This window comes from Camelus dromedarius, chromosome 5, assembly GCF_036321535.1.
Source record: "Camelus dromedarius isolate mCamDro1 chromosome 5, mCamDro1.pat, whole genome shotgun sequence".
Lineage (NCBI taxonomy): Eukaryota > Metazoa > Chordata > Mammalia > Artiodactyla > Camelidae > Camelus > Camelus dromedarius.
In genome coordinates, this window is record NC_087440.1 from 60,501,359 (window position 1) to 60,516,067 (window position 14,709).

The window sequence follows — 14,709 nt, forward strand, 5'->3', positions numbered from 1 at the left end:
GGCCACGGCTAAGGGTGGCACTGCTCTCTACTTCAGAGCTCTGTGAAGAAGAACCCAGAACATATTTTGGTAACTCTTATTCAGCTAGCTAGAATTGGTGAAGAATGTACTGCCCCATAAGTTCTCTGCGTTTTGCTCGCCAGCCTAGTACAGCCAGTACTAACTGCACTGGTGGCCACTTAAAAGTTATGAAATTGTAACAGTCTGATTCCATGTTTGATGTTTGCCTGCAGGCACCTCTCAAATCCCCCTGGTCCCCATTCCTCTTCTGCCCTGCATCTAGGCAGGTTGATAAAGTTCAAATGCTCCCCCTCTTTGGCCTTGATGGGAAGTTCAAGTCAACCAATCCCTGTTTTACATCCAAGAGCCTCAGCTCAATATCCTAGCTACAATAACAACCCAGCCCGTCTCCTGTCCCTGATCTCTCAAGCCATTTCCGAAGCTACTTGGGAGCCTGACCTATCTCCCTCCAGAAACCCTCATATGAGAGTAATAAATATTTTCATACCCTCTTAGGGTAATGTGTGGGCATCAGTCCCAACACCCATTATTAAACCTTTGGTCAGTGGAAGTCCCTCCCAACTGTGAGGTGAGTGCTCACAAAAAATAATTTAACCTTCTGGCCTTTGCAAAGCCAAGAAAGAGATGCATCCTAACTGTGGAGAGCCTGGGCTGTGACAATTAACCAGATTTAGCAGTTAGAGCCCTTCTGCCTTTGAGACGCAGACTCATCTTACAGTGAATTTTAAGTACAGCTAAATTTTGATCCACAGTAAACCTGCTCCCTACAACAACTTACTAGCAACCCCGGTGGCCTTTTGGGAGGTAATGTAAGAGGCCCTAGTTCTAACAAATTCTAGCCTGAAACAACGGCACCGCTTCAGCTACATTTGTACCAGCTGACTGCTTTAAGAAAGGAAACTGCAGAAATTAAAACCTGTCAGATAGTTTCATGTGCTTTCCGCCTGCTTCCATAGCCAGAATGGATTCTGAACTTTAACCAGAGATTCTGTAAGTGCAGTATAAATACTGACATCATCAGCATCCCAAATGATGCATCTTGAGGGCTTGGTACTATTTTTTTGAACTAGCAAAATCCACACTCTTACAAACTGTATCGTATATTGAACAGATCAGAGTACCAGGATTCTGACATGTCCTAGTCCTTTTTTTCTTTTCTCCCTGCTAAAAGTTAGGCAAACTTGGAAGCATAATTTAACATTTTTATAAGAGGATCAATAATGTCTCTTCCATATGCAAAAATCTGCCATCTATTGTCTTCAAAAACATAAAATTAGCCACAGGAAATGTGCAAGAGAGAACAGAGTATCACTGTAGTATAATAAACACAAATGTTGGCTATACATCAGTGGAAATCATAGGTCATTCAAATTTTGGTTGAAAGAAGCAGCCACATAATGTCTCTCCTCCAATATTCTAGAGAGTGCAACTGCTCAAAATCCCCCTTCTGAATAAATGTAAACCAGAATTGTTTCCTGATACACTGACTGTTAGAAAAATCACTTACAAATATGGGTCTTATCTTATAAGACGGGTCCTAAGACGTCTTCCTTTACTGTCTTTGCAGATTTATCGCAATGAGTCACGCAAGTACTATTTCGTGTGTGTCCGATTGTTAGAAGTACTAGGAAATAGGACATCAGAATGGTTCAAAAAACATGGAAATTATCTGGATCTTAGAAGATATAAATCACATAATCACAAAATTATTTTGGACAAGTGCTTCTCTAAGTTGATTGTTAAAATAGTTTTTTAAAGAAAAAGGTTACTGAAAATATTGCAAAGTAACATAGTTCTTCACTGAAGGTCTGCATAAAAAGGCAACACAGTGATTCTACAGAGTGCTTTATGCAGGTGAACTTCCCGCCATGAAAAGGTGCTCAACATTGTTAATCCTCAGAGAAATGCAAATCAAAACAATGAGATATCACCTCACACCTGCCAGAATGGCTATCATTGAAAACAAATAACCTGTGTTGGTGAGGATGTAGAGAAAATGGAACCATAGTGCAGTGTTGCTGGTAATGTAAATTGGCGCAGCCACCATGGAACAAAGTATAGAGTTTGCTCAAAAACTAAAAGAAGAACTATTATATGATCAAGCCATCCCATGGCTAGGTCTATATCCAAAGAAATTAAAAACACTAATTTGAAAACATACACGCACCCCAATGTTTTTATCAGCATTATTTATAATAGACAAGATACAGAGGCAACCTCAACAGATGAATGGATAAAGATGTGATATATGTACAGAATGGAATATTACTCAGCCATAAAAAGAAAATTATGCCTTTTGCAACAACATGGATGGACTAGAGGGTATTATGCATAATGAAATAAAATAAACAGACAGAGAAAGAAAATACTCTGTTATTACTTACATGTGGAAAATTTTCAAACAAAGAAATGTTTATAGCAAAACACAAACATACAGATATAGGGAACAAATAGTGGTTACCAGTGGGAAGAAAGGGGGAGGAGCTATATAGGTGTAGGGAATTAAGAGGTACAAATTATGATGTATGAAATAAACAAACAACAAGGATATACATCACAGGGAAATACAGCCACCAACTTAATAAACTTTATGGTGTATAATCTATAAAGATACTGAATCACTGTGTTGTATATCTGAAACTGGTATGTTGTAAACTGTATTTCATTAAAAAATAAGTTAAAATAAATAAGTAAATGCAGGCAGCAAGCCAGATCCGGCCTGAGAGCAGTAGTTTGCTCTCTTCAGATATATAGGAATAAGAATGAATAATTTAGAGTCATGTCAAGTATATATATGGATCTCACACACAGCTGAGCAAAGTAAAATACAACACAGTAAAAATATAAGTATATACAATGTAATTCAATTTATATGCACTATAAAAACCATCAAAATCACTCCATCCTGATCTAATTACTGATTAAGAAATACAATTATAGAAACATGTTCCTGTAAATTTTTTCTCCTCCTCCTAGTAATGAGTCTAAATTTAGTCTATTTTAATGGCTATGATTTTTCATATTACTCTTCTTTTAAATTTGAGGTTTTTTCCTATGTCTAGAGAGGGAATGCGATATTTGTCTCTTACTGGGACTTGAGCTGTGTTCTTAGAGATTATGCAGGGATGATTGTTTAAATATTCTAGACCCAAATGAGAGAAGAAGAAACTGGTTTAAGTTTCCTTAAGTTTCACTTGCTGGATCAGAGTTCTTCCTCTTCAGGAGACTGCAACACGAAACCACTGGAAGCATTGTGAGCAAGAGAAAGGACTAACCAGAACTGAGCAAGATAGTTATGAAGAGAAGTGTGCAGGATGAGATGCCCTGGAGGGAGATAGAGGTTGGGAGACCCTTACGAGGCTACTGCAGTGGTCCCAATGAGACAATAGGGGATTGACCTAAAGCACTAGAAGTGAGATTGGAGAAGAGACTAGAAAGCAACTGAAGAGGCAGAATTGACAGACTCTCTACTAACAGTAATACCACCTAAGTGAAATGACTGGTCAATGAATCAAAGTGTATGTGTGACCAAAATCTGTCATTTAGAAAATTGCTCCCAGTTCTTTTTGTGATTACTGCACTTCTGGAGGTGAGGAAAACGGTGTTGTCTTTTACGTATCACAGGTGACAGGCCAGTAAAAGCGCCTGTCTTTTGTTTTGCTAAGCAAGATACATAATTTGAACCAATTAAAAGTTGTTTCTACTTCAAATGCACAGGTCTTAGGGTTAAATCAGCCAGTAAGAAATAAGTTCTTATATAAAACAAAATCGGAGAGAAGGGCTGGTAAGGATCAGGCTTTTTGTTTTGTTCTGGATACTTATTACTAACCAAACAACAAACAAATTTAGTGGCATAAACCAACTACCATTTTATTCCTTTCACAGTTTCTGTAGGTCAAGAATTTGGACAGGAGAGTATGTTAATGACTTGTTTCTTCTTCATGATGTATGGAGTCTCATGTGGGAAGACCCGAATGTCTAGGAATGAAGCAGATAGCTGGGAATAGAAATCATTCGAAGGTTTTCTCACTCCTATGTCTGGAAACTGGGTGGAATACCTCAAAGTTTGGACTTTTACCAAGAGGATCTACCACTGCTCTCTCCATGTGGCTCAGGTTGGTCTCAGAATGACAGATGGGTTCCAAGAAAAGGCATCTAGAGAGAGTATCTGTAGACTTAGCATTCAAAGAAACTAAAGCATAAACTGCAAAGCTTTTCTAACCCAGCCTAGAAAGTCATGCAGCATCACTTTCACTGCATTCAACAGCTAACAAGTTTGCCACTGAAGCCAGATCAGATTCAAGCAGAAGGGAATTAGAGTCTACCTTATGATGGAGAAGTGGCAAAGTTATATTGCAGAAAAAATGGTTCGATGAATGGAAGAAATTATTGTAGTCATCTTAGAAAACATGAGCTTCTATAGACTGCAAGAAAAAGAATGGTCAGAAATGATTATAATGGTTACTGGCCATAGTCATGGCGTTGGGATGCTGAAGCAGCACCTGATTTGTTGAGGTGACACACCTGATATTGACTCAACTCTTTGTCTTGACTTTGTTCACATTTACAAGTCATTACTATCCCATCCGGTGTCTTTGGCCTTTATGCTACAGGGAGCATGCAGACTGTAGGAATGCCCTGCTACTGCAACTCAAGGCAGGAGATGGCGCAGGCGTTGCATCTATTAGTTCTTTCTCTAAGCACTGAGTCCCACAAAGTTCTCCTCTACTGTTTAACATAATGAGCACTGTTCAATTCCTCTGGACCATGTGGTCAAATAGAAAATATTCAGATAAGCACTTTGTGACTTCCACTGCAATAAATTGGCAGATCCCAAGAAACCAGGTTTTATAATTTTAAACTTAATTATTTTTACATGATATAACACTATCACTTCAGGGACATGTATGTGGGTTAGGTGGGAAGTGTAGAGGAAAGAGTACTCCAAGATTATAACCAGAACTATTAGAAGCATCATGATTACAAAAACAAAAAAGGGAAACAGAAGAATGCATAGCAATGGTAATAGTCTCAACTTCAGTTGATGGCAGCTTTCATTTAAAGGAAAATTTTTATGCAAATACAGTTGACTTGAAACAGTTTAATTAGTATATGGAATAAGAAATCCAATCTCTCAGTCCATTGAACATAATCCCAACCATGGATCTGTTAATGCACATCAAAGTTAAAATACGTTTACATGAGAACAAAGATAGACATTAGCAGTAACCCTCGGGAACTCTGCTGCTCTTTATAACTGGTGCATTAATCTGTTTATTTAGAAGAGAACACAGCCTGATTTAAGAGAAAGCCAATGTAATGGAGCATCATGACAGCAGTAAAGGTCCCCCTCCTATTCAAAGGGTCAGAGTAATGCTGAACTCGGCAGATAATTAGAAGGAATGATGGTGACCTGATAATATTCTTCTCTACCAATAATGTTTACTGTATTCAGTATAGTTAATAATATACTTTATCTCCTTGGTCAAAGGATTTTCCATTATATCTTATTCCATTTAATGAAAAAGTTGTTGAGTTGTGTTCCTAATGTTGTTTGATAACCACTTCTCCTACCACCCCAACATCTTAGAAAATAATGGGAAGCCTATGTATAAATGAGATTCCTGGTTCATCAGAGGACAATAGAAATAAAATATCGTGTCCTTTATGTTCATGTCCTTTATGAATTAGTTAATGTCTTATGAGCGTCATTTATTAAGTTTTGGATATTTTAGGCAGTTATTGAATTTCATAGCCGAGTAGCAGGACTGACTGACCTAGATTTAAATCCTGGGCCCTACCTATGTCTTCTTATGTAACCATGGGAAAATTACTCCATATTTCTGAGCCAGAAGATTCTTGTCTGTCATTTATAATAGGATATTAACCTCATCATACTATTTTTGAAGGAAGCATTGAATGGTATATTACAACAGCCTCCTCCCCCCTCAAAAAAGAACCTGGCTAAATTACAAAATCACAACTTTTCTTGAACTCATAAGAGATCAAAAGTTTAAAAGTAACAAAGTAGAGTCAAATCCAAGGAAAACCAGGCTCCACCAGGAAGCGATGTGACGTGAGCACTGACTCACCTGTTGCAGAACATTGGAGAGCTCTGGGTACCATGCAAGCAGGCGGGAAGAACCAGCTTAAAATGTTAATGAATTGCTCAAGGCTGCATGTATGTGTGAGTGACAGTATAAAAACTCTGGGAATCAAAGTCAAGAGGACAGGTGCCACCACTGTGGCTTTTTCTATATATGTCTTTTGGGTACATATGGAAAATATTAGAGGCAGACAGCCTCCCTTTGTCATGAAGACCTCCATAAGGAGAGTGTGTTTTGAAACACAGGAGAGTGTTTCACAAAAAAACAGAGAATGGAGAATTCATTGCTTTGAGATTTGTGCTTTAAGAAATTTTAGTGAAAAATTTTCAGCCAGTAGGAGAATTATACCAGGCAGGAATATGGATCTACAAAAAGATTTAAAGAGTTCCAACAATGGTTAAAATAAAATAAGAAATATGTTTTTCATGTTTACCTTTAAGTGTTTTAAAAGATAATTGACTAAGGAAAAAATAGCAATGTGTTGTAGACTTACAGCACATACAAAAACAAAATGTGTAACAATAATGCCAAAGGACTGCATAAATGAATTAAAAGTACACTGTTGCAGGCTCTTATACTATACATACAGAAGTATAATATTTAAATGTAAACTGTGATATTAAAAATGTGTACTGTAAACCATGTAACTACTAAAATTATTTTTCTAAAGAGGTCTAAATAATAACAATCAACAGTGGAGTTAAATTGAAATCATAAAAAACGTACAATTAGTTTGAAATCAGTCAGAGAAAAAGAAAATAACAAAGAAAAGAGCAAAGTGACACAGAGTAGTCAGCAATATGGTGAAATCCAACCATATCAACAATTATAAATATTAGTCGTCTATGCTAATGATTCTGAAAGACAGAAACTGTCAAATTGAATAAAAAAGCCAGACTCATTATAGTGCATCTACATAAATAGGTTAAAAGTGCTGAGATGGAAATACATGTACCATTCCAACACCAATGAAAATGAAATCTGGGTGGCTATAATAATATTAGACATACTAAATTGCAGAATTAAAAATATTATCATGTATAATGTGAAACATATAATATACGAAAGTTTGTATTTACAAAAAACAACAGAATTTCAAATGAAGTGAAAACTGTTAGAACTGAAAGGAGAAATAGAAAAATCTACAATTATACTTCTGGATGTAAAAAGTCCTCTCAGTAATGGGTAGAATAAGTATAAAGAAAATCATTAAGGATAGAAAAAATGTGGGCAAAATTATAACCAAATAGACTTTACTGACACTAATAGAAAGCTGAGTACAACAGGAACAGAACAAATATTCCATAGTGGAATTAAATTAGGAATCAATAGAAACTAATTCAACTAGAAATCAAAAGATAACTGGAAAATCCATAAATATTTGGAAACTCAATAATACAGATCTAGATAATTCAACAGCTCAAAGCAAAAGACTCAAAGAATTTTAAAAATACATTGAATCAAATGAAATATACAATGTATCAAATTTTGTATGATGCAGCCTAGAGAAATTTATATTAAATGTGTATATTGTATAACAAGATAGATCTAAAATCAATAACTTAAGTTTATACTTATGAAATGAGAGAAAGAAGAGCAATTAAACCTAAACAAGTAAAAGGAAGGAAATAATAAAATTTCAAAATATATCAATAAAATAAAAAATGGAAAATCAATGAAACTAAAATCTTGTTCTTTGAAAAGTTCAATAAAATTTCTCAACTTCTATCCAGGCTAAGAAACAATTACCAATACCATAAATGAAAGAGGAGACATTATTATTGATCCTACAGAAATTAAAAAGATAAGGGAATAATACAAATAGCTCTATGCTGATAAATAATTTAGATGAACGAGACTATTTCTATTCTATCTGAATTCACTCAGAATGAAATAAATAATCCATACAATTATATGTAGATGGAATAAATTGAATATATAGGTAGGTATCTTCCAAAAAAGAAAACTAGAGGCACAGATGGTTTTACTGACACATTCTTTCTAACATTTCAGCAAGAAATAATATCAATTCTACAAATAACTCCCATAAAATAGGAGAAAACAATTCCTCATTTTATCAGGCTAGGATCATCCTGATACTAAAGCCAAAGACATTGTAAGAAAATTAAACTAATGACCAATATCACTCATAAATTCAGACACAATGATTCTCAACAACCTACTAGCCAATCAGAGGCAGCATTATATAAAAATGATAGAGCATTTTGACAAAGTGGGGTATATCCCCAAAATGCAAATTCTAAAAATTTCTATATTCTAAAAGTCAAAGTAATTAACTATGTTAATAGACTAAACAAAGAAACCACATAACAATATCAATAGATGCAGAAAAAGCATTTCTTAAAATACTTAATTCTTTCTTAATAATCTCTCAGCAAAATAAGAATACATGGACATCTCCTTAGACCAAAAAGGGCTAAAAATTAAAAACCTACAGATAATATCATATTGAGTGGTTTGATACTGAATGTCTTCCCCCTAAGTTTAGGAAAAGACAAGGATGTTTGTTTTCACCAACTTTCTTCAATACTATACAGGAAGTCCTCAAAGGTCAATGAGACAAAAAAATAAAATGCATACTGATTAGAAAGGAAGAAATAAAAGTCTCTTCTTTTCCAGAAAATGTCATTTTCTACTTAGAAAATTCCAAAAACCTACAAAAAAACTCCTAGAACCTGTAACTTAATTAGCAAGAACACAGGATACAAAGTCATATTCCTATGTAGCTGCAATGGAAAACTGTAATAAATTTTAAAATTTAAAAACTACCATGTGGATATACTAATATTTGGCAATAAAAGCACCAAAGAAAATTAAGTACTTAGGAATAAATCTATTAAAATTTGCATACAATTTGTATGAACACTGCAAAACACTAATGAAATAAATAAAAGGTTTTCCAAAGGAATGGAAATATGTATCATATTCATGGCTGTGAAGTCTCATTATTAATATGTTAATTCTCCCCAATTTGAGAATATATCAAATGCAATCTTGATCAAAATCTCTGCAAATTTTTTGTAGATATCAATAATCTGATTCTAAAATCTATTTGGGAAGCCAAAGGAGCTAGATAGGCAATACAATTCTGAAAAAAAAAAAAAAAAAAAAGAACAGCATGGGAAGAATAACCATAATCTACTACAACACTTAATAATAGACCTCACAGTAATCAAGAAAGTATGCTGATCAAGTCTGCCCACCAGTGGGCAGTCACTAGCCCTGGGACTGGCCCAAGTCACCAGTTTGCAGACACCAACCCTGGGACCAAGATGGCCCCCTAGGAGCCATATCTGGACCCAATTAACCCACCAGCATGACAACATCTTCCCTGGAACTATATGGTCCCCAGACTGGCCCACCAGCAGACCACAGTCAGCTCCAGGACCAACAGGGCCCTGCAGCCGGAGATCCCAGGACTTGGCTATGCCCATCAGTCGGTGGGAGCCAACCCCAAGACCCACTGGGCACTGGCTACCAGCAACCCAACACCAACTACAGGACCCCAGGGCCCTAAAGCCAGAGACTTAGGACCTAGTTCTGCACACTGCCAGATGGACATCTGTCCCAGGACACCTTGGCCCTTCAGTCAGTGGCCTGAGATCTGGCCCCATCCACCATCACATAAAAACCAGCCCCAGGATCCTACTGGGTGATCAGCAGGCCAACTAGCTCTGGGACCCTGAGCTCCACAGCTGTCCACCCAGGGACCTAGCTCCACATATCACTGGGTCAGCACTAGCTATAGGACTCCCTGGGCCAGGAAGTCAGCCACTTCATGACCTGGCCCTGCCCAACAGCAGGCCAGCATCAGGACTTAGACTTTACTAGCTGTGCAGCTAGCTGTGCCAGGACCCAACCCCTCCCGCCAGTAGCGAGTAGTCTCTGACAAGGCAGGTTTGGCAACTAACTGGACGTGGGGCTAGCCACACCTACAAGTGTACCCACAGTAGTCAGAGTGCCACAATAGAAGGACCCATGCAGCTCTCATAGAAGGTAACCTTAGAGCATACAGCTCTGGTCGCCAGATGAGAGTGCACTGCTGGGCCACATAGGACATCTCCTACATAAGGCCACTTCTCCAAGACTGGGAAATATGACCAACTTACCAAATACATAGAAATAAAAAAAAAGGGGGGGGGGCAAAATGAGGTGATCGAGAAATAAGTTCCAAATGAAGAAACAAGATAAAACCACCAAAGAAAAACTAAGTGAAGTGCAGATAAACACCTATCCAATAAAGAATTCAAGGTAAGGATCACAAAGACAAAGAATTCAGGAAAAGAATGGAAGAATAGAATGAGAACTTTAACAGAGTTAGAAAATATAAAGAAGAACCAATCAGATTTGAAGAATACAGTAAGTAAAATTTTAAAAATACATAAAAAGAATCAACAGTAGATTAGATGATACAGAGAAATTGATCAGTGAGCTGGAAGACAGTAGTACAAATCACTGAAGTTGAACAGAAAGAAGAATAAAAAGAGATGAGGACAGCTTAAGAGACTTCTGTAACATCAAACATACTAACATTCACACTATGGGGGTCCCAGAAAGAGAAGAGAGAGAAAGGGCAGAGTATATATTTGAAGATATAATAGATGAAAAATTCTCTAATCTGGGAAAGGAAACAGACATCCAGGTCCAGGAAGCACATGAAGTCCCAAACAGGATCTCCCAAAGAAGACCACACCAAGAAACACTGTAATTAAAATGGCAAAAATAAAAAATAAAGAGAAAATATTAAAAACAGCAAGGAAAAAGCAACAAGTCACATCCAAGGGAACTCCCATAAGGCTATCAACTGACTTTTCAGCAGAAAGTCTGCGAGCTAGAAAGGAGTGGGGCAACGTATTTGAAGTGCTGAAAGGAAAAAATTTACAACCAAGAATACTCTACCTGGCAAGGCTTTCATTCCAATTTGATGGAGATATCAAACGTTTTTACAGACAAGCAAAGGCTAAGAGTTCAGCACCGTTAAACCAGCTTTACAATAAATGTCAAAGGGACTTATTTAAGAGAAAAAGAAAAAGCCACAACTGGAAATATGAAAATTGCAAAAAGGTAAGATCTCATTGGTAAAGACTTTTGTAAAATTGATAAAAATATACAGTGATGGTAATAGATCAATCACATATAAAGCCAGCAGGAAGGTTCAAAAAAAAGTAGTAAATCATCTATATCCACAATGAGTAGTTAAGAGACACACAGAACAAAAAGATGTAAAACATGATGTCAAAAATAGCAAATTTGGGGGGAGGAGTAAAAATGCAGTACTGTTAAAATGCATTTGAACTTCAGAGATCAGTAACTTAAAGTAATCATGCATACTGATATCTATCTACACCCAGAGATATAGACACCTACGTATCATGTCTATATTTATATATAAACCTCATGGTGACCACAAACCAAAAATCTATAATAGATACACACACACCCAAGAGAAAGGAATCCAAGCATAACACTAAAGATAGTCCTCAAAGCACTAAGCAAGAGAATAAAAGGAGAGCAGAACAAAAAAGAACTACAAAAGTAATCCCAAAACAATGAGCAAAATGGCAATAAGTACATACTTATCTATAATTACTTGAACTGCAAATTGACTAAATGCTCCAATAAAAAGACAGAGTAACTGAATGCATACAAAAATAAGACCCACATACTTGGTGCCTACAAAAGACTCACTTTAGATCTTAAAACACAGAATAAAAGTAGTACCTAAATACAAAAAGGAAATATCAACAGATATGAAGGGAGAAATTTGCAGTAACACAGTAATAGGAGATTTTAATAATCCACTTATATCAATGGAAAGAACATACAGACAGAAAATCACAAGAAAACAGTGGCCTTGCACAACATATTAGACCAGGTGATCTTAATAGATATACATAGAACATTCCATTCAAAAGCTGGAGAATACATATTATTTTCAGGTAAAACATGGAATATTCTCCAGGATAGATGACAAGCTAGGCCCAAAGGTAAGTCTTAGAAAATTTGAGGGGATTAAAAGCATATCAAGCTCATTTTTTGAACACAAGGTTCTAAGCCTAGATATCAGCTCCAAGAAAAAACTGCAAAGAACACAAACACATGGAGGCTAACAATATGCTACTAAACAAACAATAGGTCACTGAAGAAATCAAAGAGGAAACTAAAAAATACCTGGAAAATGATGAATTTGAAAACACAATGATCCAAACCTCCAGGACACAGAAAAAGCAGTTCTAAGGGGAAAGCTTATAGTGATACAAACCTACGTCAGGAAACACAAAAATCTCAAATAAACCATCTAACCTTACACCTAAAGCAACAGAGAAAAAAGAACAAACAAAACCTATAGTACAAGGAAATAAATTGTAAAGATTAGAGCAGAAATAAGTGAAATAGAAGCTAAAAATAATTTAAAAAAAAAAAAACAAAGAAACTAAGAGCCGGTTCCCTGAAAAGTTAAATGAAATTGAAAAAACCTTTAGCTAGACTCATCAAGATAAAAGAGGACCCAAAACAATAAAATCAGAAATAAAAAGTTCTAACCAACACTGCAGAAATACAAAGAATCGTAAGGGATTACTGTGAATAATTATATGCCAATGAAATGGATGACCTAGAAGAAATGGGAAAATTCCTAGAAATGTACTCTCCCAAGACTAACCCAGGAAGAAATAGGATATGTGACTAGATCAATTATCAGTAGTGAAATTGAATCAGTAAGAAAAAAAAAAAAACTTCCAATAAACAAAAATCCAGGACCAGATGGCTTCACAGGTGAATTCTACCAAACATTTACAGAAGAGTTAACACCTATCTCTCTCAAAATATTCTGAAAAATTACAGAGGAAGGAACACTTCCAAACTCATTCTAGGAGGCCAGCATCACCCTGATACCAAAATCAGACACATATCATGCAAAAAAAAAGAAAATTACAGGCCAACATCACTGATAAACAAAGATGTAAAAATCTTCAGCAAAGTATTAGCAAACTGAATTCAACAGTACATTAAAAGGAACATGATCAAGTGGAATTTTCCCTGGGATTTAAGGATGATTCAGTATCTGCACATGAATCCACGTAATACGCCACATTAAATTGGAGAATAAAAATATGATCATCTCAATACATGAAGAAAAAGCTTTTGACATAATTCAAAATCTATCATAAAATCTCCCAAAAAAGTTCGTAAAAAGGGAACATACCTCAACATGGTGAAGGCCACATATGACCAACCCACAGCTACCATCATATGCAAAGGTGAGAAACTGAAATCGTTCCCTACAAGATCAGGAAAAGAAACGGCCGCGCACTCTCACCACTGTTCCTCAACATGGTGCGGGAAGCTCTAGCCACAGACGAGGAAGCCGTAAGACAGGAAGCAGAAACAGAAGGAATCCAAATTGCAAAGAAAGATATAAAACGGTCACTATTTGCAGATGCTTTGATACTGTACATACATAGACAATCCTACAGACACCACCAAAAAACTACTAGAACTCAATGAACTCAGTAAAGTTGCACGATACAAAATTAACATACAGAAATCTGTTGCATCTCTACACTAACAGTGAATTATCAGAAAGAGAAATTAATGTTAAAATCTTATTTAAAATCATATCATAAAGAATCAAATACTTGGGACTAAATTTAACTAAGGAAGCTCTAAGACACTGGTCAAGAGACTGAAGACAACCCAAATAGTTGGAAGAGATACAGCGCTCATAGATTCAAATAATATTGTTAAAATGACCATACTACCCAAAGCAATCTATGGATTCAGACAATTCCTTTCAAACTACCAATGGCATTTTTCACAGAACTAGAACAAATAATTCTAAAATTTGTATGGAAATACAAGAGACCCTGAATAGCAAAAACAATCTTGAGAAAGAACAACAAAGCTAAAGGTGTCATGGTCCCTGATTTCAAACTATTCTATAATGCTATAGTGATCAAAGCAGCATGGTGCTGGTGTGAACACAGACACGTAGGTCAATGGAACAGAAAGAAGAGCTCAGAAATGAACCTGCACTTATATGGGTACTTAATCTATGACACAGGAGGCAAGAATATACAATGGGGGAAAGCCTCTTTAATAAATTATGTTGGGATAACTGGACAGCTGCATTCAGAAGACTCAAACTGGAACTACTTTTTATACTATATACAAACAAACTCAAAATGGATTAAAGACTTAAATGTAGCACATGAAACCATAAAATATATAGAAGAAAGCAGGCAGTAATCTCTTTGATATTGATCTTAGTAATATTATTTTAGATATGTCTCATCAGGCAAGGGAAATAAAAGCAAAAATAGACAAAATAAACAAATAGAACTAAAGCAAACTAAAAAGATTTTGCACAATAAGAGAAACTATCAACAGAAGGAAAAGGTCACCTACCGAATGGTAGAAATATTTGCAAGTGGTGTATCTGATAAGGGTGTTAATATCCAAAATACACAAAGAATTCATACAACGCAACATCAAAAAACAAATAATCTGATTAAAAAATGGGCAATCTGAATAAATGTTTTGCCAAAGACGACATACAGAT